Source organism: Rattus norvegicus, chromosome 4 (genome assembly GCF_021556685.1).
Source record: "Rattus norvegicus strain SHRSP/BbbUtx chromosome 4, alternate assembly SHRSP_T2T, whole genome shotgun sequence".
In the NCBI taxonomy this organism is placed as follows: Eukaryota; Metazoa; Chordata; class Mammalia; order Rodentia; family Muridae; genus Rattus; species Rattus norvegicus.
The window spans coordinates 4,004,250-4,029,264 of NC_141537.1; the positions used below are offsets into that span (position 1 = coordinate 4,004,250).

General features: G+C 36.0%; 1 pseudogene; it reads right to left on the minus strand.

Moving 5' to 3' along the window:
• Positions 1-25,015, minus strand: part of Vmn2r116l-ps20 (vomeronasal 2, receptor 116 like, pseudogene 20) — a 35,751-nt pseudogene that overhangs the window by 4,568 nt on the left and 6,168 nt on the right.

Below are 25,015 nucleotides of genomic sequence, written 5' to 3' on the forward strand. Positions count from 1 at the left end.
GGCCAGCCACAGAGTGGGGACCATGACAGGATTGTAAATTAATTAATTAGTTAATATGGTATGTGCTTATAGAATTGGAGTATTTGTTCATTTCCACACTAGCAGGAAACATAGAAGCAGCAAAGGACAGATCACATTAGAACACAAGTTGAATATATATGCTGATTTGAAAGCAGCAGCAGAAAAAAGAATGTCACATGAAAGTTTAAAACCTAAAGCCAGACCCTAGCAGTACAACTCCTTAAAAGACCACAAACCCTAATCTTTCCTAAAGGGTCCAGTAACAAAATAAAAAGTTCTGTAAAACTCTAATCCAAGAGAAGCCAGAAAGTTACCAAGATCTTCAGTGTATAGAAAACTACGAAATAACACTGTTTTCTGAACACATAGAAATTGATTTCATAAATTCATAACAAATGAAAAAGTGTATTAGATGCATGCTCGCTTAATCAAGACCAAATTTCAGCATAGTTATTGCAGGGATCTTTGAAGACACTCCAACCCCTAGAAAATGAGGTACTAGCAGGAGAATAAGTTCTTTTCAATGTGCAGAATATGGCCAGTTACCTACCTTTTTAAGTGACATGCACCCAAATAAGTATAGATAAGTATCATGAGGTGTATTAGATACTATAATTACATATTTTGGCAACTAGGGAAGAGAAAAGATACCTACAAGGAGTGTGAGTAGGAAACGTGATTAAAATGCATTGTACGACATTGTCAAACAACTAAAAATAAGAAATATGTTGTTAATAATCCCTTGAAGTTGCAACAGATCTGAGCCTTAAATGATTCTTAAAATCATTGAAGTATATTTTGAAAAACGATCTTTGATACTTTATTAATACATGTTAAATGAAAAAGAGAAATGAAAAATACTAAAAAGTACAGAAGAAAGTATTGTATCTTCCTATACCAATATTGGCACTGGAGTAAAGATATGTCAAGCATGACTTGTAATGGCTGTGGTGAGGTTTTAAAGGGGATTGCAATGAATTATGACATTAAAATTTTTTAAAAGAGAAACAAAAAGATTTATATCTAACTTCTACTCAGACCTTTTTCATTTTCTAGCATGCTGTGGAATCCTATGGAGAAATAGGAAGTTACCCATAAAATTGTATTTAGCCGTCTCATTAGAAATCTCATTGTCTGCACAAGGTGTGCACTTGTAGCAGCAGATGGGCTTGCCCTCTAGGGTCACTTAACTGTATCCAGGCCCACAACTCTCACTATATACAGACTGAGGGACCTAAGAAGAATGAAAAAAAGTGTCATCCAATGTTCAGTGTTTTATTAAAAAAAATCATAAAAACAGATTTTTGAATATTATGCAGTGAAGGGTGAAGTATTGTTATTAACACCTAGAGTTACTTAAAAGTTTGTGTGGAGTAATGCAGGATGAGGAACTGGGGCTAACCACCAATAAGTCCCAGATGTCAGGATAGCAAAAGACTCCCAGGACCCAATGGGGATGACATTACTTGAAATACCCAACAAAGCGGAGGGAGAACCTATAAAGATTATATCCAGAGATTACACATGGCCCCTGGTTGAGAGATGGCGCCACCACACATTTTGAAAATATTGACATAGAATTGCTCCTGTGTAAAGGAAATACAGAGACAAAGAATGGAGCAGAGACTAAAGGAAAGGTCATCCAGAAAGTGCCTCACCTAGGAATTCATTCCATGCAGCTACCAGACCTTGACACTATGGCTGATTCCAAGAAGTACTTGTTGACAGGAAACTGATATAGCTGTCCCCCAAGAGACTTTGCCAGAGTCTGATACCTATACAGCCAAATATCTGACGGGGAACACAATGAAGGAGATGGTGGAAGGACTGAAGGAGCTGAAGAGGATTTCAACCCCATAGGAAGAACAACAATATCAATCCACCAAACAACACAGAGTTCTCAGGGACTAAACTACTAACGAAATAATACACATGGAGGGAACTCTGGCTCCAGCCACATATGTAGCACAGGATGGCCTTATTTTGTTTCAATGGGAAAAGAGGCCCTTGGTCCTCTGTAGGCTTGATGCCCCAGTATAGGAGAATGCCATGGCCAGGAGGAGAGAGTGAGTTGGTGGGTAGGCAGGGTAGTACCATCAAAGAAACAGGGGAAGGGAGAATGTTATGGGGGCTTGCTTATCAGAAACTGGAAAGGGGAATAATATTTGAAATGTAAATAAATAAAATAAACAATTAAAAAATTAAAAATAAATTAACGAAATAAAAGATTATACCTTTAAAAGGCAAATGTGTTTACATTTTCGTCTGAGAATTAGCACAGTGTTAAAATAACTTGGAATCTTAATGAGTTAAGGACGAGTTTATGAAACATTGTTGATTAGGAACATAATATACAAGGCCATGTGGTCAATCTAGTATAACACTAACTTTGTATTTTCAGACACCTGTGTTTATCATCTTAACATTCACTATTATGGTGAATCTTGACTGTTAATTTGAGAAGACTCATAATTATGAGTGAAACAAATGAACATTTATTTGTATGAAGACATATACTGATAAATTTAGCTATGGTGAAAAGGGTCAGCTAAATCTTAAATGTCACTATTTACTGTACAAATGTCACAATTTTAGAGGAGAGAGGAGAGAGCTGCAGTTTTCATTCCTTCCGCGCTCAGAGGAAATTATTATACCATCAGCACGCTCTGACATTTGAAAATCGCATATTTTCTCTTTTTTTGTAGTTCTTTTTATTTTCTTATACTTTTTATTCCATTTTTTCATTTTATTAACTTGGGTATTTCTTATTTACATTTCGATTGTTTCTCCCTTTCTTGGTTTCCGGGCCAACAACCCCCTAATCCCTCCCCCTCCCCTTCTCTATGGGCGTTCCCCTCCCAATCATCCTCCCATTACCACCCTCCCCCCAAAATCATGTTCACTAGGAGTTCAGTCTTGGCAGGACCAAGGGTTTCCCCTTCCACTGGCGCTCTTACTAGGCTATTCATTGTTACCTATGAGATTGGAGCCCAGGGTTAGTCCATGTATAGTCTTTGGGTAGTGGCTTAGTCCCTGGAAGCTCTGGTTGGTTGGCATTGTTGTTCATATGGGGTCTCAAGCCCCTTCAAGCTCTTTCAGTCCTTTCTAAGATTCCTTCAACGGGGGTTCCGCTCTCAGTTCAGTTGTTTAATGATGGCATTTGCTTAGGTATTTGCTGTATTCTGGCTGTGTCTGTCAGGAAAGATCTACCTTGGGGTTCCTGTTGGCTTGCACTTCTTTGCTTCATCTATCATATTTAGTTTGGTGGCTGTATATGTATGGGCCACATGTGGGGCAGGCTCTGAATTTTGAAATTAATGCCCCACATTCTTAAATTGTTGAAGTTATTTGAAGTTATTATTAAGCATTGGATGACATAGGACATAATAAGACTTGAAAGACAATTTATCCATGCTAATTTAGTTATTTTATTACATATTGAAATAGACTGGAGCATGTGAGTACATATTTCCTTTTTGGTAACATTTTATGGGAAGTTATTGAAACTTTAAGGGATGCAGACTTCATGATGAAATTATGGCACAGTGGTTGGGAATTGATATATTATGTTTCCTCAATGCCAGGTTTTTCTTTCTTTCTTTCTTTCTTTCTTTCTTTCTTTCTTTCTCTCTCTCTCTCTCTTTCTTTCTTTCTTTCTTCCCTCCTTCCTTCCTTCCTCTCTCTCTCTCTCTCTCTCTCTCTCTCTCTCTCTCTTTTTCTTTCTTTCTTTCTACTGTTAATATGAGTGGATATAAAGATTTTATTCCTTTTACCATTCCTGTCTCCACTATAAGCATTTGTTGTCATGCTTCTATCTTTTGCAGGCTCAGATACTTTTGGAATCATAAAGCAAAATATAATCTTTATTCTAAAAGTCATTCTCATCATGGTACTTGACCATACAATAAAAAATAAATTTCAGGCAGTCCCCACTGTGCCTGCATCTGAGCGAACTCAGTCAGAGTGCTCCCTGCATGCAAATCCTGTGAGAGGAGAGCTCGACATTCAGAGGAGCAGACATGACTCGGAATTCAGAGAATACACTCTGCCTGCATTTCTGACCTAGTGCCATCTGGGCCCCTTGTTCACAGGGACCCAGGGGAAGTGGGGGCAGGGCCTTCTGGTTTCTGCCTGCACAGAGAGATGAAACCAAGCTCCAAGGAGTGACTTCAGGCCCAAGTCCAGAAGTAAGACCAATGTTTCTGCCCCAAGTGGCCTGCCTTGTGTACTCAGGGCACACAAAGTCAAACTTCCTCTGGGACCAGATCTTTCTGGTTTCTATCTGGTACCCAAAACTCGCTGATCAAGGCCCACAAGTCCCTGCTCCCAAACCCCGTGGAAGAGAGACCTGATTGCCTAGAACTGTGTGCAATCCTGATACTGTAGTGCAGGAGAGACCACCACTTCTGCCCACCTTTGCCCACATCCTTGGCCCAAGAGGAAACTGAATATTGCCTCTGGGCATGGGAAGTTGGGAGAAGTCAAGCTGCAGGAGCCCTGTGGTCCAGATAGCACCCAGATATGAGTGGAACAGGTCACAGAGCTCTCTCAACACAAATACCGTGGGAGGGAGAGATGGACCTTCAGAGGTTCATACATGCTTGGGAAGCCAGAGGAGACTACTCTCTGCCCACATTTCTGACTCTAGAGGAAAACGCTTAGCACAGTCTGGGCCCCCTGCACACAGGGACCCAGAAGAAGTAGGGGCAGACCCTTGTTGTTCCTGCTCACAGGGACAGCTGAAAGCCAATGAACAGGAATGACTACAAGGTTGAGAGCAAAACACTCTGTTCCCATTACTGCCTGAAATAAAACAGGAAAACAGGTCTACAGCACTCCTGACAAATAGGCCTATAGGAAGGTCAAGTCACTGTCAGAAATGGCAAAACATTGTAATACCAGAGGCAACCTGATGGTGAGAGGCAAGCACAGGAGCAAAATCAACAGAAATCAAGACTACATGGCATCATCAGAGCCCAATTCTCCCACCAAAGCAAACAGTGAATATCCAAAAACAAAATAAAAGCAAGATCTTGATCTAAAATCACATTTCATCATGATGATGGAGGACATTAAGAAAGACATACAGAACTCCCTTAGAGAAATGCAGGAAAACACAAGTAAACAAGTAGAAGCCCTTGGAGGTAAAATACAAATATCCCTGAAAGAATTACAAGAAAACACAATTAAACAGGTAAAGGAATTAAAAATGGAAATGAAAACAATAAAGAAAGCACAAAGTGAGACAACACTGGATATAGAAAACCAAAGTAATAGACAAGGAACCATAGGTACAAGCATCACCAGCAGAATGCAAGAGATAGAAGTGAGAATCTCAGGAGTAGAAGATTCCATAGATATCATGGACACAACTGTCAATGTTAATGTAAAATGGAAAAAACTAGTGGCCCAAAACATACAGGAAATCCAGGACTCAATGAGAAGATCAAACCTAAAGATAATAGGTAAAGAAGAGAGTGAAGACTCCCAACTCAAAGTCTAGTAAATATCTTCAACAAAATCATAGATAAAAGGCCCTAACCTAAAGAAAGAGATGCCTATAAACATTCAAGAAGTCTACAGAACTCTAAACAAATTGGACCAGAAAAGAAACTCTTCCTGTCACATAAGAGTCAAAACACCAAATGCACAAACAAGGAAAGAATATTGAAAGCAGTAAGGGAAAAAGGTCAAGTAACATATAAAGAAAGACCTATCAGAATTACATGAGATTTCCCACCAGAGACCATGAAAGCCAGAAGATCCTGGACAGATGTCATACAGACCCCCATAGAACAAAAATGATAGCCCAGGTTACTGTATCCAGCCAAACTCTAAATTAGCATAGATGGAGAAACCAAGATATTCCATGACAAAACCAAATTTACACAATATCTTTCTACAAATCCATGGTAAAGCCCAACAGAGGAAAGCCAACTACCCCCTAGAAAAAGCAAGAAATGAATCATTCTGCAACAAAACAAAGAGAAGAGAAGCTTACAAACATAAACTCACCTTCAAATATGAAGATAACAGGAAGCAACAATCACTATTTTGAATATCTCTCAAGATCAATGGACTCAATTCCCCAATAAAAAGACACAGATTAACAAACTGTATATGTAATGAGGACACAGCATTTTGCTGCCTACAGGAAACACATCTCAGCGAAAAAGACAGGTACTATCTCAGAGAAAAAAGGCTGGAAAACAACTTTCCAAGCAAATGGTCTGAAGAGGCAAGCTGGAGTAATCACTCTAATATGGAATGAAGTCAAATTTCAACCAAAAGTAATCAAAAAAGATACAGAAAGACACTTCATGTTCATCAAAGGAAAAATCAACCAAGATGAACTCTCAATCCTGGAAATCAATGCTGCAAATAAAAGAGCACGTACATACATAAAAGAAACCTTACTAAAGCTAAAAGCACACATTGTACCTAACACAATAAAAGTAAGAGATTACAATATCCCAACCTCATCAATGGAGGGATCAGGGAAACAGGAATTAAACAGAGACATAGACAGACTAACAGCGGTTATGAAACAAATAGACTTAACAGTTATTTATAGAACATTCTATCCTAAAACAAAAGGATATACTTTCTTCTCACCACCTTATGGTACTTTCTCCAAAATAGACCATATAATCTGTCACAAAACAGGCCTCAACAGATATAGAAATATTGAAAAAAATCTCATGTATCCTATCAGACCACCATGGGCTAAAGCTGGTTTGTAATAAAAATAAAGAAAGAATGTGCACATATACATGGAAGTTGAACAATGCTCTACTCAATGATAACCTGGTAAAGGAATAAAGAAAGAAATAAATTAAAGACTTCTTAGAATTTAATGAAAATGAAGGTACAACATATCCAGACTTATGGGACACAATGAAAGCTGGGCAAAGATGAAAACACATAGCTCTGAGTGCCTACAGAAAGAAACAGGAGAGAGCATATGTCAGCAGCTTGACAGCACACCTAAAAGCTCTAGAACAAAAAGAAGCAAATACACCCAGGAGGAGTAGAAGGCAGAAAATAATCAATCTCAAAGCTGAAATCAACCAAGCAGAAATGAAAAGGACTATACAAAGAATCTACAGAAATATAAGCTGATTCTTTGAGAAAATCAACAAGATAGATAAACCCTTAGCCACACTAATCAGAGGACACCGAGCATGTGTCAAAATTAACAAAAGCAGAAATGAAAAGTGAGACAAAACAGAATCAGAGGAAATTCAAAAAAAAATCATCAGATCCTACTACAAAATCCTATATTCACCAAAACTTGAAAATCTGGAAGAAATAGACAATTTCCTAAACAGATCCCAGGAACTGAAGTTAAATCATGAACAGATCAACCACTTAAGCAACCCCATAATTCCTAAAGAAATGGAAGCAGTCATTAAAAGACTCCCAACCAAAAAGAGCCCAGGTCCAGATAGGTTCAGTGCAGAAATCTATCAGATCTTCATAGAAGACCTCATACAAATATTATCCAAATTATTCCACAGATCTGAAACAGCGAGAGCACTACTGAATTCCTTCTATGAAGCCACAATTACTTTTGAACCTAAACCACACAAAGACCCAACAAAGAAAGAGAACTTCAGAGCAAATTCCCCGTATGAATACTGACACAAAAATACTCAATAAAATTCTCGCAAACCAAATGAAAGAATGCATCAAAACAATCATCCATCATGATCAAGTAGGCTTCATCCCAGGCATTTGGGAATGGTTTAATATATGGAAAAAATCAACATAATCCACTATAAAAACAAACTGTAAGATTTAAAACCACATGATGATTTCATTAGATACTGAGAAAGCATTTGACAAAATTCAATACCCCTTCATGATAAAAGTCCTGAAAAGAAAAGGAATTCAAGGACCATACCTAAACATAGTAAAAGCCATATGCAGCAACCAGTAGCTAACATTAAACTAAATGGAGAGAAACTTGAAGAAATCCCACTAAAATCAGGGACTAGACAATGCCGCCCACTCTCACCCTACTAATTCAATATAGTTCTCGAAGCCCCAATCAGAGCAATCAGACACTGAAAGAAGATCAAAGAGATACAGAGTGGAAAGGAAGAAGTCAAAATATCTCTATTTGCACATGATAAGATTGTATATTTAAGTGATGCAAAAGTTCCACCAAAGAACTAGTAAACCTGATAAACACCTTCAGCAAAATGACTGGGTATAAAATTAACTCAAATAAATCAGTAGACTTCCTCTACACACACACATACACACACACACACAAAAAAAAACAAAAAAAACAAAAAAAACAAAATAAACAAACAAAAAAAACAAGCTGAGGAAGAAATTAGGGAAATGAAAACATTCATAATAGTCCCAAATAATATAAAATACCTCAGTGTGACTTTAACCAAGCAAGTGAAAGATCTGTATGATAAGAACATCACATCTCTGAAGAAAGAAATTGAAGACGATCTCATGAGATGGAATGATCTCTTCTGCTCAACGATTGGCAGGATTAATACAGTGAAAATGGCCATTTTATGAAAAGCAATCTACAGATACAATGCATTACCCATCAAAATTCCAATCCTATTCTTCTTAGAGTTAGCAAGAAAAATTTGGAAATTCATCTGTAATAACAAAAATCCCAGGATAGCTAAAACTATCCTCAACTATAAAAGGAATTCTGGGGCAATCACTAGCCCTGAACTCAAGCAGTATTACAGAGCAGTAGTGTTACAACTGTATGGTATTGGTACCGATACTGGCAGATAGACCAGTGGAATAGAAGTGAAGACACAAAAATGACCCCACACACCTATGGTCACTTGATTTTTGACAAAGGAGCCAAAGCCATCCAATGAAAAAAAGATTTGCATTTTCAACAAATGGTGCAGATTCAGCAATGGAGGTCAGCATGTAGAAGAATGCATATCGATTCAGTCTTATTACCCTGTACAAAGCTTAAGTCCAAGTAGATTAAGGATCTCCACATCAAAGCAGATACACTCAAACTAATAGAAGTAAAAGTGGGGAAGAATCTCGAACACATGGGCACTGGAGAAAATTTCCTGAACAAAACACCAATGGCTTATGCTCTAAGATCAAGAATTGACAAATGTGACCTCATAAAGCTACAAAGTTTCTGTAAGGCAAAGGACACTGATGTTAGGGCAAAATGGCAACCAACAGATTGGGAAAAAATCTTGACCAATCCTTCAAATGATAAAGGGCTTATATTCAAAATATACAAAGAACTCATGAAGTTAGACTCTAGGGAGACAAATAACCGTATCAAAAAATGGGGTTCAGAGGTAAACAAAGAATTCACAGCTGAGGAATATCAAATGGCTGAGAAGTACCTAAAGAAATGTCCAACATCTTTAGTCATAAGGGAAATGCAAAGAAAAACAACCCCGAGACTCCACCTCACACCAGTCAGAATGACTAAGATAAAAATCTCTGACAACAGCAGATGCTGGTGTGGATGTGGAGAAAGAGGAACACTGCTCCATTGCTGGTGGGATTGCAGACTGGTACAACCGTTTTGAAAATCAGTCTGCAGGTTCCTCAGAAAATTGGACATTACACTACCTGAGGATGCAGCTATACTTCTCTTAAGCATATGCCCAAAAATTGCTCCAACATACAACAAAGACACATGCTCCACTATATTCATAACAGCCTTACTTATAATGGCCAGAAGCTGGAAAGACCCAATCTGCCCTTCAACAGAGGAATGGATACAGAATATGTGGTACATCTACACAGTGGAATACTACAGAGCTATCAAAAACAATGACTTCATGAAATTCATAGCCAAATGGACGGAACTGAAAAATATAATCCTGAGTGAGGTAACCCAAACACATAAAACCACACATGGTATGCACTCGTTGGTAAATGGATATTAGCGCAAATGCTCAAATTACTGAGGATTCAGAGGACACATGAAGCTCAAGAAGGATGACCAAAATGTGGATTCTTCACTCCTCCTTTAAAAGGGGAACAAGAATACTCTTAGGATGGGATAGGGAGGCAAATTTTAGTACAGAGACTGAAGGAATGCCCATTCAGAGTCTGCTTCATATGTGGTCGCATATGTACAGCCACCAAACTAGATCAGATGGATAAAGCAAAGAGGTGCAGGCTGACAGGAACTGGATGTATATCTCTCCTGAGAGACACAGTCAGAATGTTGCAAATACATAGGTGAATGCCAGCCGCAAACCGTTGAACTGAGAATGGCCGTTATGTTGAAGGAATCAGAAAAAGGACTGAAAGAGATGAATGGGCTCGGGTCCCCATATGAACAGCAATGCCAACCAACCAGATCTTCCAGGGATTAAGCCACTACCCAAAGAGTATACATGGACTGACCATGGACTCTGAATTCATAGGTATCAAGGAATAGCCTAGTAGGGGCACCAGTGGAAGGGGAATTCCTTGGCCCTGCCATGGCCAGACCCTCAGTGAAAGGGATTGTTGTGGGGATGGCGGTAGTGGGAGGATGATGGGGAGGGGAACAGTCACCTATAAGGGGAGGGGAGGAGTGAGGGGAATGTTTGCCTATAAACATGGAAAAGTAATATCTTTTGAAATGTAAATAAGAAATATCCAATTTAATAAAGATGGTGGAAAAACTTAAATTTCAATATTGTTTCATTATATTAATCCCACACGAGAGATCTTTTTCCAGCACATTAATACATGAGTCATTTGGAGATGGAAATTTCTTCTTATCATGTGTCCCATCCCTAATTTGTGACAAATAAAGGAAACCTAATCCTCATAGGAATAAACAGTGGGGGACTTATTGACCACTATATACTTCCATTGATCTGAATCACGGAACCCGAATAGTCAGTATACTAGTATGGTATTTCATACTGATCCTGGAATTATAAAGGAACTTGAGTCAAGTATCTTTATATCAGAAAACATAATTGTGTTAGCACAAAGCATTTAGATAATGCATAACATACCTTTGAAAATATTTCTGGCCGTTGAATCATCTGTTCAGATAAAGACAACTGTTTACCCTTGGGAGCATTTGCAAAAAGGGATCCCATTTTCACTTCTAGTCCAAGACCCTTTGGTAAATCCAAAGGTTAAGAATATCATATTCTGCATCTATTCTCTGTTTCCAATCTAAACCCCTATTGTCTCTTACCTCAAGGTCCTTCAGGAAATTGTTAAGCTGAAGATATTGTGCCCAAGGGGCATAACAAGATGTGGGTTTTGGAATGTGTCTTACTGTTTTTAACTTCTGATGTGACCATCAACAATAATGAAGCTTCAAGTATTGCTGAGTAAGTGACAAGCTGAGTGTATAGAATATCACGTTGCTTCTTGATTATTGATCTTTAAGTGAAAATTCTGAACCAAGCTCAAGTAAGCAATTGGTGACAAATGACCCATGAAAAGCTCAAATTTCTTGAAACCTACCCACAAACATTTGCTTTCAGAATACCTTTAGAGTTTGACTGTCTAAAATGAGAGTGGTGATATTTAGAAATTAATTAAGGGCATCATTTAAGTATAAATCAACAATCGGTGTTTCACATAAATGTTTCTGTTTCTATTTTACTTGTAAGCAATATATAAAGTGTTATTTTTATTGTAACTATTATCATGGTTAGATTGCAGAGCTATAAATTGATGAAATGAACTTAATGTTGAATAAGGAGTTTTGCTTCTAGTAAATACACATCTTTTCACAGCAATGTATTATTGAAGCTGCATTGATGTCTAAATAAGGTTAGAAACACAAAATTTTCTGTAACTGTGGACAACACAATCTGATTTTTTAAGACATAAGTTAGTGTCATTGAAAATCTCATATGTTAGTGTGGTGTCAATAAAATATATAGCAATTATTACCTGCCATAGGGGGAAAACATCCCTTCTCCATTTTCATATAGTTGCATTTGAACTTGATGAAGTCTCATATCATGGAGGCTGTGCACTACAGCATACACACCATTGTAAATACTAATGCTCTCTTCACTCATGGCTACATCAAATATATGACCAGGTAACACATCCAAAAAAGTGTTGATTTGACAGTTGTCCAAGAGATGAAAATTAATATCAGAAAATGAGCACTTGAAGAACAAATTCCACAACTTCAGAAGATAAGTTTCTTCTGGGGATCTATTAAGATTAAATGTTTGAATGAATTTGGTAAAATCAAACTTTTCTCTATAATTGTGCTTAAAAATTAGGTTTCCATGGAATGAGTCAAACATGGAATAATCAGTAACTTCAGCAGCATGGTGATCAATGCTCATGTCCCAGACTTTCCATGTCAATAATTTTTGCCCAATATTTCTCATTAGATCTTCTAGAGAATCAATGTCACCATAAACAATTATTACATTTGTCTCATCCATATTTACCAGAATCTTGGAAAATATGAAGCCCATGTGGCTGTGATCATTTTTACAAAAGCAAAGCAGACTCTTTGTCTCTCCATCTCCTCTCTAAAATCTAATAGAATTTTATTTCCTTTGTGGTCATCAAGGAGGATGAGACCTACCCACGACCACCTAAAATGAACCATCAAAAAACAATGGCAAGGGAAAGAGATGTGTCCTTGGGGACCATTTGGTAGAGAGAAGAATATAGACCATGGTCATTCAAGGCAGGATCACAAAGTCCAAAAGCAATCTGAACCATATTGGTGAAAAGAGGAAGAAAATTAATACCAAATAAAAATTCATTCCTGAAGCAATAGACGAAAACAGGAGAAGATTTTAAAAAAAACATTCCATTTACTAGATTTTACAGAAATTTCCGTTAAGTCTGTAATTTTTAAGGACTTACCTGGTTTCATTTACTACACCAACCTTTCTTTTACAAGCAAAATATATCTGGATTGAACTCTGGGTATGTTTTGATGTTTGGATAATTGATAAATGACTTGTTCAGTTTAAAGACACCTATAATACGAACTAAGAAAATTGACTCTCAGTGTGCACATCCAAATTTTCTCACCTGGGGACATTTCAAGAGCTGAAGCAATGTCCCAATTTGGGCAGATGTTATCCATAATGTTCCTGTGAGTGCAGCAGAAAATTTTTTCTTTTTACAATTGGAATTAGGCAAATCCTTTCTCTGCCTATGAGCAGTGAGCCCAACAACAGTATTCATAAGTGTTTCCTTCTCGGTGAATCTCACAGTGTAGAAATCAAATCCAAGAGACATGTTGGGTAAAAGATTGGGGTTCCCATTGACCTCCTCAATGGCAAGTAGCAGAGCAAGAATATACTGGTAGTTCTTAAAGTTATACCTGTGTAAGTGACATAAAAACATAATAATATAGTTATATATACCATATATACCACCACATTCACATATTTAGTACACTAAATGTTCTAGTTCAATTTGATTCTATAAAACATGTAATTTAATGTCTTCATTATGAATTGATGAACTACCTTAGGTAAATGTGTTAGGATTAGGTAATATCTCATTAGTTATAGATCCTCAAATCACATATTATTTATATTTTATAAGTTGATTCCTTACACATTCTGTTTACAAATCAGGAATCATATTTCTCCCAATAGCAGATTTGTTGATATCTAGCCTTCTCAGGTTCTTTATAAAAATCCACTATTCTATTATCAACTCAACAACTTTTAAAAAACAATATCTTAATTAAATAATATTTCAAAGATAATTTTATTTCATATGTGGCCATTGTAGTTATTTATCTGATATAATTTTTTATTATGGTAGCATGGAATTACTAGTGTCATAGAACAAGCATAGAAAATCCTGCTTCTGTATGTGAATAGATAAGGTTAAAAAGAATGCAGCACCATACCCTTTATATTTTTATCATTATGAGTATTATGTTGTTTTTGTGTGTGACTGTGTGCATGTTCATCTCTTAATATATACAGTTCTATGGATTTCAGGATATATGAATTCAAGACAAAACATACGCAGGTTGATTCCTAGCTATTCGCCTTATTTATAAAGAGTTCAATTTATTTATGTATGTATACATATATTTAATTATGCATTCATGAATCTATGCATTTCATTCATTTAGTGCTCAGATGCTTGTTTGGTTTATTTAATAACACAGAGACACAACTTTACTGTATGTTGTTATGTATATCATGCTGGTCTTGTCAGAAATACCCACCTGTCTCTTTCTGTAGACTATTGGGAAAAAAGTCTTGCACCAGCATATCTGCCTGTTGGGTTTCTTTATTTTCTAATCACCTATACCTAGATTGCTATAGAGCAAACTTAGAGAGATTCTCTTTTTCTTTCTCTTGCTTTCCACATAATCACTAGATTACAAGTATATACTCATATTCTTTTGGGAGGTATGAAATCAGTTCCTCACAGCTATATTTCATTCTCAGCTTCTTACTTTTCTTTATATGTATTCATATGCGTAAGCACTAATAACTGCAGACAATGGTCAATAAGAGGCTATGTTGACATTTCCTCTACAAAGGGAATAAATCTATAGCTCTACACTTTAGCTTCAGGCACATATTTTAAACTACGTCAAAAGTACAGCATCATTATTTTCCAAGATATCTAAGAAGCAATCTCCATGTAACATACTAATTGTAATCACCTGTGTGTCCACTTGAGCCAGGAACTCAAAGATCAAGTCATACTCAGCAACATTTTGTTTCATATCCTTCCATGAATGGCTCATTAAGCAACATTTAAAAGATTTCACTGTTGTCCTAAAAGAAAGTTCCAAAGTCAATATTCCTCCAAACATTTAAAAACAACAAGCCTATCTTCCTTGGGTTTATTGAATGTGAAGACACACAATGACCATAACAAATCTTAAGAAGGAAAACATTTAACTGCAGCTAACTTACATTTTGAGAGATCTTGTCCATTTCATGATGCTGGGAAACATTGTAGTATGGAGGCAGAAATGGAATGGGACAAGAAGCTGAAAGTTCTACATTTTTATCGACAAGCAGCAGAAGAAAAGACAGTGGACAAAATTGTTTGGAGTTCTAAACCATTCCTGCTTAGGGACATACTAACTCTAGCAAGGCCAATGGACTCCAACAAGTCCACTCAGTATGAGCCAAGCCTTCATACAAATGAGGCTATGGGGTCCATTCTACTAAAAGCACAAAAATATTGCTGTTTGGTTACTTGTAGAAGAAGTGTCAGGTTTCTTCAATGATGTGATTTTTTTTTCTAGACAAGTAAGATTCTGGGATGGCCCCACTCTCAAAGTTATTAGTGCAAAACAACATGAACTTGATTGAGAACAGTATTAAATTTTGTTAGGAGCAATTTCCCTGAGTGGAGAGGTGATTTGATGAGGTTGCAAGATTTTGCTAAGTTATTTTCCTAGCAAAAGCAACAATTTGCTGTTAATGAATTAAATTTTTCATTATCTTCATGCAAAGGATGAGAAATCAGAATAAACTCGAATATGTCCAATAGACAAAGGTAATTTCTAAACTGAACCAAGAATTGTAATTCTGAATATTGGGGCTAAACTTGTAAAATAGGTATAAAACAATGACATAGTATTTTTTTTTAAACAGTGGGCTTGTCTGTACTATTTAAAAGACAATAAATATTGTCACTACATTTGTTTGTTATACAAATGTTTCTTGTGTGAAAAAAATTTAAAATGATAATAATCGAAGTAAGCTCTTTGAGGAGGTCATGAGTAAATATTGTTGTTGAGGTTCAGTCCTGTACTGCCAGGGTTTGCCTGCAGGAGCGGTTAGATAGTTTTTCAAGGACAAATGCATTGGTTTCCTGAGGCTCTTGAATTGCTTCTATTGTTTGAGGGGCCTGAATTAGGACCCTCACAAAGTTTTTCTGATTTAATAAGATAACTGTATTATTGGGGCTTACAGCACCAGATAGGGCAGTGCCTTTTTTTTTAAAATCTCGTTTTTTATTGGATATTTCGAGTGTGATTTTTATGATAGCTAGTTTGGAACTTTTTAAGCCAGTGGTACCCTTTCAGACAAGGAGGGTAACTACTTTGAGTTTCTGCTCTGATTGGGCAAGAAGCATTAAAATTTATGGTACCTCCTGCCTTACTGGGACATTACTGGATGATATGCCCAGTCTGGTTAATTGAATAATTTTTTGAGCAAACCCTAAATTAATAAATATTTTCTGTCCTTGATTAGTAAGATTCTGTATGGTGTTCTAGCATTGTGTGGTTGTTGTTAGGGATACACACTAAAATTATGGAGTAACAACCTCAGCATATGTTTTAAATAAATTAACAGATTTTTAAATTGTCTGTAGGAGAGAGTAACAAGTGGGTATAGGCAAGATGTTTTAAAATAATATCTTTGGCTTTAAAACCTCTATCATCTGGGCAAAAGAATTCTCAATTTTTTTTTCTGGTTTCTATATCATATTAACAAGCCTTTTGGTATTTGTATTTCTGTTAGGCAAGCATCTCCATGCTCTTAGAGCTACAGCTACTATTCTTACTATAACTTCCATTGTCATTTTTGGGGGAGTTGTTTCTTCAAACTTTTTTCCCATACCCGTAAACATTTCATATGTTTATGTTTTTCTTTTTCAATTTTATTTTTCTTGAATAATTTATGGATTTATATTTCAAATATTATCCCCCTTTCCCCTCCTTTCCGATACCTCCCTGCTTTTATGAGGAGGCTCCCAATCCCACCCACCTGGCTTTCCCCTTCATTGGGGAAATGTGGCTTCATGGGAACAAGGGCTTTTCCTCCTATTGAAGCTGGACAATGCCATCCTGTGTTACATATGTGGCTGGAGTCATGGGTCCTTTCATGTGTACTCATTGGTTGGTGATTTAGACCCTGGGAATTCAGGTTGGGTTCTTTTTGGTTGATGTTGTTCTTCCTATGGTGTTGCAAACCCCTCTAGATCCTTCAGTCTTTAGTCTAACTCCTCAGTTGGTGTACCCTTGTTCAGTCCAATGATTAGCTTCAATCATCCTCGTCTGTATCAGTAGGGCTCTGGAGGAGCTTCTCAGGAGACACCTATATCTGGCTCCTGTTAGCAAGCACATCTTGGCATCAGCAATAGTGATTGGCTTTGGTGGCTGTATATGGGATGAATCCCCAGGTGGGACATTCTTTGGATGACCTTTTCTTCAGTTCCTGCTCCACACGTTGTCCCTGTATTTCCTCTCATGAGTATTTAGTTCTACCACCAAAGAAGGAATGAAGCCTCCACAGTTTGGTCTTCCTTAGTCTTGGGCTTCATATGATCTGCGATTTTTTTAAGTATTCCAAGCTTTTGGGCTAATATCCACTTATGAGTGAGTGCATACTATGTGTGTTCTGTGACTGGGTTACCTCACTCAAGATGATATTTTCTAGTTCTATCCATTGATGCGGAGAAATAGGAGCACTCCTCCATTGATGGTGGGATTGCAAGCTGGTAGAACCACTCTGGACATTGTTCTGGTGGTTTCTCAGAAAATTGGACATAGAACTACCTAAGGACCCAGCTATACCACTGCTTGGCATACACTCAAAATATCCTCCAACACATAACAAGGACACATACTCCACTATGTTCATAGCAGATTTATTTATAATAGCGAGAAGCTGGAAAGTATCCAGATGTCCTTCAACTGAAGAATGGATACAGAAAATTTGGTACTCTTACAACATGGAGTACTACTCAGATATTAAAAACAAAGACTACATAAAATTCCTAGGCAAATGTTAACTCTTTCTTTCTCATCCTTCTTTATCAAACATCTTAGATAACTCTCTTTCCGACAATTATATATATATATATGTATATATATATGTATATATATATATATATATATGTATATATGGCAAAAATTTATCTTTAGTTTGGTGGGCTCTAGCTTCTTTAAATTGATCATGAGGAGTTGTAAGGAATTTTAATGACAATAATTCCCAAAAGGAATTTTTAACCTTTTTTATTCTCCATAATAACTGAAAAACAGCCTAACAATTTACCCTGTTGTAGAGCAGAGAGTACACCAGCAGCTGATCACAACCTGTTTGGACTCTTTTTATATTTATCAGGGAGTCTTTTTTTTTTCTATTTTTTTTCCGGAACTGGGGATCAAACCCAGGGCCTTGTGCTTGCTAGCAAGCGCTCTATCACTGAGCCAAATCCCCAACCCCTTTTCAGGGAGTCTTATAGAATGACTTATTTTTAAATGCTGCAGGGTAGACCAGATATGTTTATGATATTTTGTTAATTACTTTTTTGAGTTAGCTTGCTTCTCAGAGGTTGATGTTTTCTTTTTTGATTTATCACTACCTTCTTCTGAGCTACTTTTCTTAGACCTTTCTGTTGAAGAATAAACATTGGACTTAGATCCTAAGTGACACAGTAGGAAAGGAGTTTCCTCGCACGGAGGTGAATCTATTGTCTCCTGAACATATGTGGCTATTTTTTTTTTTTTTTGCTTCTCAGCCAATGCCTTCCTAAGCATATTCCAAATAGCAAATGCTATAGGGGACACACCTAATCCTCTGTTCTCTTTAAACCAGTTTTCAGTCTCTAACCGTGTTTTCTCCCATGTACCCATATCTAAATTTCTCCTTCCTGGAAACTGAGGACTGACCATTTATACAAACTGAAGAAAGTCAATCAGCTGGCTAGAGCTAACCCTAATCCCTTTTTTCTTTAATAGTATAGTTAATAACATCTGTAAAGAACTCTATGTCAATAGGTTCACGTTGTTCCATCCTGAGAGATAAAAGAAATGCACATAACCTGAAACTGATGGTTCCAGACCTAATATTAGTGCTGATAGCTCCCAAAAGAAATGCTTTGAGAACTGCCTGGTGTAGCAGGCAATGAAAACCAGAGCTGATGATTCCTGATGTACCGTTGGCATTGATGGTACTCAACCAACCCAACCTGGCTGTGATGGCACCTACTATCCTGCCTCTGCAGATGGCAGCAGTCAATTTACAGCCAGAGATGATGGCTTCTGGCACAAGCCTTATGGTACCTAATTTCAACCTTTGCTGACGGCAGTTGGCAATATCAACTCCTATTTCTCACCCTCTATAAACAGGTCTGAAAGGTCCAATTGAGAGTCCAATCTGTGTAGACTTACCTTCTTCAAAGTCCCTGCCTCTTTTAAGGTGCCAATTTAGATGCCAGGAGCCTCCTGGCATGGAGAAGTTAGAGACAGGGCACAGAATAAGACTCTGGTGTGGCTTTGAAGTCTGAGGGTTTCCAGACATTCTAGTTCTCTAATTATACTGAAATGCTGACAATAACTTTGAAAAAGTCTTAAAAGTTTCTTGTTCTTTCTCTGTGCAAAAAGCTGATGGTTTAGGAGATTGGCATCTGTAGCCTTGCAGCAAGGAATTAAGTAATGTGGCCTTTGATCTATCTCACCAGGAACTGCATTGCTCTAACTTTTAGTCTGCTTGTTCGAAGTCACAGGAAGAAAAAAAGGAAGGAATGGATACAGAAAATGTGGTACATTTACACAATGGAGTACTACCCAGCTATTAAAGCCAATGACTTCATGAAACTCTTAGGGAAATAGATGGAACTAGAAAATATCAACCTGAGTCAAATAATCCAATCACAAAAGAACATACATGATATGCACTCACTGATAACTGGAAATTAGACCAAAAGCTCAGAACACCCAAGGTATACATTTTGTGAATTGTAATTCACAAACTACATGAAGTTCAAGAAGAAGGAAGACCAAAGCGTGGATATTTCAGTCCTTCTTAGAAGTGGGAACAAAACACTCACAAGAGAAATACACAAAATATAGGGCAGAGACTGAAGAAAAGGCCATCCAGAGACTGTCCCACATCCAAACACCAAACCCATACAACATTGATGATGCCAAGAGGTGCATGCACACAGGGGCCTGATATAACTGTCTCCTGAGAGGCTCTACCAGAGCACAAGAAATACAAAGGTGGATACTCAAAGCAAACTATTGGACTGAGCACAGGGACCCAAATGGAGTAGTTAGAGAAAGGACTGAAGAAGCTGAAGGAATTTACAAACCTATAGGAAGAAAAGCAATATCAACTAACCAGACTCATCAGAGATCTCAGGACTTAAACAGCAACCAAAGAGTACACATGGAGAGATCTATATCTGCAGCTGCATATGCATCAGTGGATGGCCTTATCTGGAATCAACAGGAAAAGAGGCCCTTGGTTCTATGAAGGCTCAATGCTCCACTGTAGGGGAAAGCCTGGTGGAGGGAGGGAGGGAATGGTTTAGTGGATAAACACCCTCACAGAAGCAGGGCCTGGGAGGAGGGGATACAATGTTGTAGAAGTTGAAACCAGGAGCAAGAATAACATTTGAAATGTAAGTAAAGAAAATATCCACTAAAAGTAAAATAAGAAAGATGATTATAGACTTTATTTCTAAGTTGTAAAAAGTTTCAAATGATATCTATCTAAGAAAGCAGGAAAGCAGAACGATCCAAAGCAAGTCAAGGACATTTTTTTCTGACTTCTCCTTTCTAAGCCCTCTTTCTCTTTGTCCTTAGTACTTACACATTTTTTAGAAAACATGATCACATGTTAAAACATTTCTCATAAGTTTACACATATAATCAAATCATAAATTGAAATAAAAGTTTAAAACAAAAAAATGTTTACATTCATATTCATTAGGAATAATTATATGGCAAACATTCTTCATCAGTCACAGTTTCACTGGTTCCTTGAGAGAGAAAACCCATAGCTAAGTTATTTATGAAGTTTTGTATGAACTCAGTCTTCTGTCTTAGCATCTATAGTAAATTGTAGTTCCCTTTTTATGACCTTTGCTTAATTGTTTTACAACCTCTTGGAATGTTCTCTGAGTGGTAGAAAGTCTGGTTAGTATCTAGAAGCAATTAACAGGTAAAACATGGGAGACTGCCAGATTTCTCAATGCAGGGTTTTTTTTGTTTTGTTTTGCTTTGTTTTTGTGAGTTTGGATTATATGCTTTCAGGTATACTAGTAAAAACAAAACAAAAAAAAAACAAACAAACTAAAAAACCTAAAAGCATGGTAAGTATAATTTATATACTTTTCTTTTTTTATTGAATATCTTTATTTCAAATATTAATCCCTTTCCTGGTTTCCCAAAGATAAGCCTCCTCTCCCATACCCCTCCCCTTCTATAATTGTGTTCCTTTGCCCAACCAGCACAACTTTCCACCTGTGGACATTCCTCTACACTGGGGGGGGGGGTGTCCAGCCTTGGCAGTACAAAGATCTCATTGCAGTTTTAGCTATAAGAAAAGGCCCTAAAAGGAGTCTCACTATTGCTGTAAATAAATAAATAAATAAATAAAAAATAAATAAATTTAATTTTAAAAAACTTAATAAACACCAACATAATTTTAGGGATTCTTATAGACTCAACATTAAGAATTAAGAAGTCATCTATTTATCTATATAGAATCCCTACAAGACAGTACATATTCCTGTGTTTTCAGAGCTCCGCTTAAAGAGGTGAGGAAATAGCTAATGATTGTTACATATGTTTAATAATTACAGAAAAATCATATTAAGAGCAGGAATCTTTCCTAAAATGATTTATTACTAGGCCTTGCTTATTAGAGTTTCATCATAGATAGTATCTAAAGCAAAGTCATTTGAGGAAGTCACATGTTAGATACTAGCTTGTCTTATGATGGCTCATGGCTAAATTTAAAGTTGGGAATGAGAGATATGGACAAAGAGGATGGGCACTGTACTACATGGGGGCTTTGGAGAATATTATCAATGCACTGAATTGCTTATAAGTATAAATATGTTATTATTAAGATTTCCAATGACAATTTCTATGGTGGGAGGAAATCTTCCTCAGCAATTAAGGGTGTCATTATTCCAGAGAATCCAAGTTTGATTCCCAAAAATTATACCCAAATCTTGAGGTTCCAATACAAATACTGGACTTAATTGGTACAAATACTAAAGGCTCATATATTCACACATGAACACAGGTACAAACACACACAAAAAGAAAAGAAAAGGTAGTCATAATAATAGCAATATGATGACAAGCAGTACAGGTATTGAAACATCAAAGGCAAGATCAACCACCTAGCAGCCTATAGGAAAATCTCTTAGTCTATCTACTTGAACTTATGTTTGAAATCAATTATAATGCTATTTTTGTTGATGTATGAATGTGTTATGAACTTAATTTTATTTTTATTTAAATGATTAATAAAGTTCTTTGAGATCACAAACAGAAATAATAAAAAATTAGCAAATATTAATTTTATATTAAAGCAGACAGATAAAAATATAAATGAAGTAATATAGTCCAAAGTAAAAGAATTGATAAGTAGGATGTTGAATTTGAGAAATAATATCAATGACATTTTCTCATGTGTAAATATTATATATTCAAATAAAATATATACAAAATTGAAAGATATGTATGAATTTTCAGAAGTCCATGATTAATTAAGTAATAAAAACTACTACTAGATCAGAGGAACTAAATATCTATAGTCAAAGAACAATGATCAGAGGCAACTTTAATAAAACAGATTTGATAACTTTTTGCACACCTAATTTCTAAATTACATGCTTTATAATACATGTTTTGCAAATGAAAACCATTTTTATCATTTCTGTTCTTGAGATTATACAATGATTGCATCATTTCCCCCATCCATTCTCTCTACAGAAATTCTCTTATTATTTTAAGTTCATGGACTTAGCTTTCATTAATCGTCCAGGAGGACTTAAACTGACACAACACACACACACACACACACACACACACACACACACACACACACACACACACACACACACATATAATTACAAGTAACTAAAGAATGCTATGAAATAGTTTACCTGAGGTGTAATATTCTTCCACAGGAAAGATTATAATTTTCCCCAGGAAAAATTTTACATAACATCAGTCTATATTTGTTTTATTAGTTATGGAATATGAATGTTTCAGTTGGATGCCCACATCTACCCGTATAAGATGGATGGTAAAATAACCCTTACATTGCTGATAGAAAGGGCCATCAATTCTTACCACAGTGAGAACTTGCCAAAGCCTGCACTATATGCTCTGAGCTGCTTTTTTTTTTGTACATTTAAATTTGATCAAATATAACTCTGCAGATTATATCTTTCTTAGAATACAAACAGAGAATAGGAGAGCTCACAAACAAGATTTCACTGCCAATGAAAAGTGCAAATGGAACAAATAAAGGTCAGTGGTTACAACGGGGTAGATACCAAGGAAGAACTTTTGTAGTTATTATTAATACATGTAAAAATAAGGTCATGTTGGACTAGTATTTATATCCAAGATCCAGTCATTGTTTTTTTACTGAAAAACTGCATTGCTGAAATTCCAAGAAAGAGTGAGGTCAATTATAAAGCCAACTCAGAATAACAATATATTTAGGAATGGAACCATATTCACTACTAATATACATGAGGGAAGACATGCTACAAAGAATCCAAAATGGCATTATCTACATGAAAAATGCTCTAGAAAATTGGCTTCTTTTTTAATATAGAAAATTGCACACATGGTGCATAATTCTAGTAAAATAATAGTCTATTAAAAACAAAATTGACTAGAATTGAAATATTATGATACATCAATTTTATCAAACTATGAAGAGTAAAAGTGAATATGTATTTGATGAAATTAAATTTGATACATATGCTCAATCCCATATTTTACTTGATGTGAAGGAAAATAATTCACTTTCAGAAACCAATAGAGAAAATTCTCAGTTTAACTTGGAAAAAATCAAGATATGACAATCAAAGGATTGACCAATAGGTCAACAATATGATTTATATATGGTAGGATCCTAGTGGTTGCCCTGAAGACCAGAGCTCGATATTAACTCATACATTGTAGGATGACAACCTTCGTTCAAACATTTTGCCTTCACCAAAAAATATGGGCTATATCAGAAGAATATATATACATACAAATAAAGAATATGATAACAAGTTTGAAAAGATTGTACTGTTAATATGACCCGGAAACCAGGAAAGGGCAAAACATTCAAAATGAAAATAAGAAATACTCAAGTTAATAAAAAAATTAAAAATAACATTCATTCTAGGATTTAACAATGTTTTCCCCAATTTACTTCAGTACATAATCTCTATTCTTTTCCTTCTAATTTTTCCACTTATTTCTACATATTGAAGATAGTTTTCTCCTGATAGTAATTCCAACATTTAGTACTTTTACCCATGGACCATTTTTCTTGCTATATTGATAATGGAGTGTATATAAAGCTGAATAAATTAGGTGTACATTAAATGAAAAAATATGACAATAAAAGAAGCCACTTTTCTTTTACTCATACGTAACATTATATCCAAAAATATTGTTAATACATTATAGTAAAAGTGACTGAATTTTGTCATATATTTAGCTTATTTTCTTCTGATTTTATGCAAATTTAATGTTCTTTACAGAAATAAATCCTTTTATTCATAATGACTAAACCAGACATTAATTGCTCACATATCTGTAAATAGAGTCTTTGCAGTGAAGAGCTTACTCTGCACATAATAAGTAGAAACACATACTCATACATATTGGTACCTCAACTGCTGAGAGGACAGGGAACCAGAAAAGAGGATTTATAAGGAATATTGATAATAATGAAATAGAAGGGTCTCCACAAAAAAAACAAAGTTACCACATCTATTATCATATGACAAATTATTATGATCTACTTTGTGTCAAAATATGATTCCCCCAAAAAATAGAATACCATGAAATATTTTATTCAAATAAATTTTATATACCCATATTTGATGTTTTAAAAATTCAAAATAAAGTTGCCAAATAAATATTACATTTTCATTTATATCTAAACATATTTCTCCTCCACTGTCATTGATTTAATGCCTTAATACTTCAAAAGATTTTACCAAGCACAGAATATTATCTCATAGAGCATAATTCACCGTTATACCTTCTTTGCTTTTTAAAAAAACTATTATTTTGATAATTTAACTCTCAAAGGTTCTAAAATCT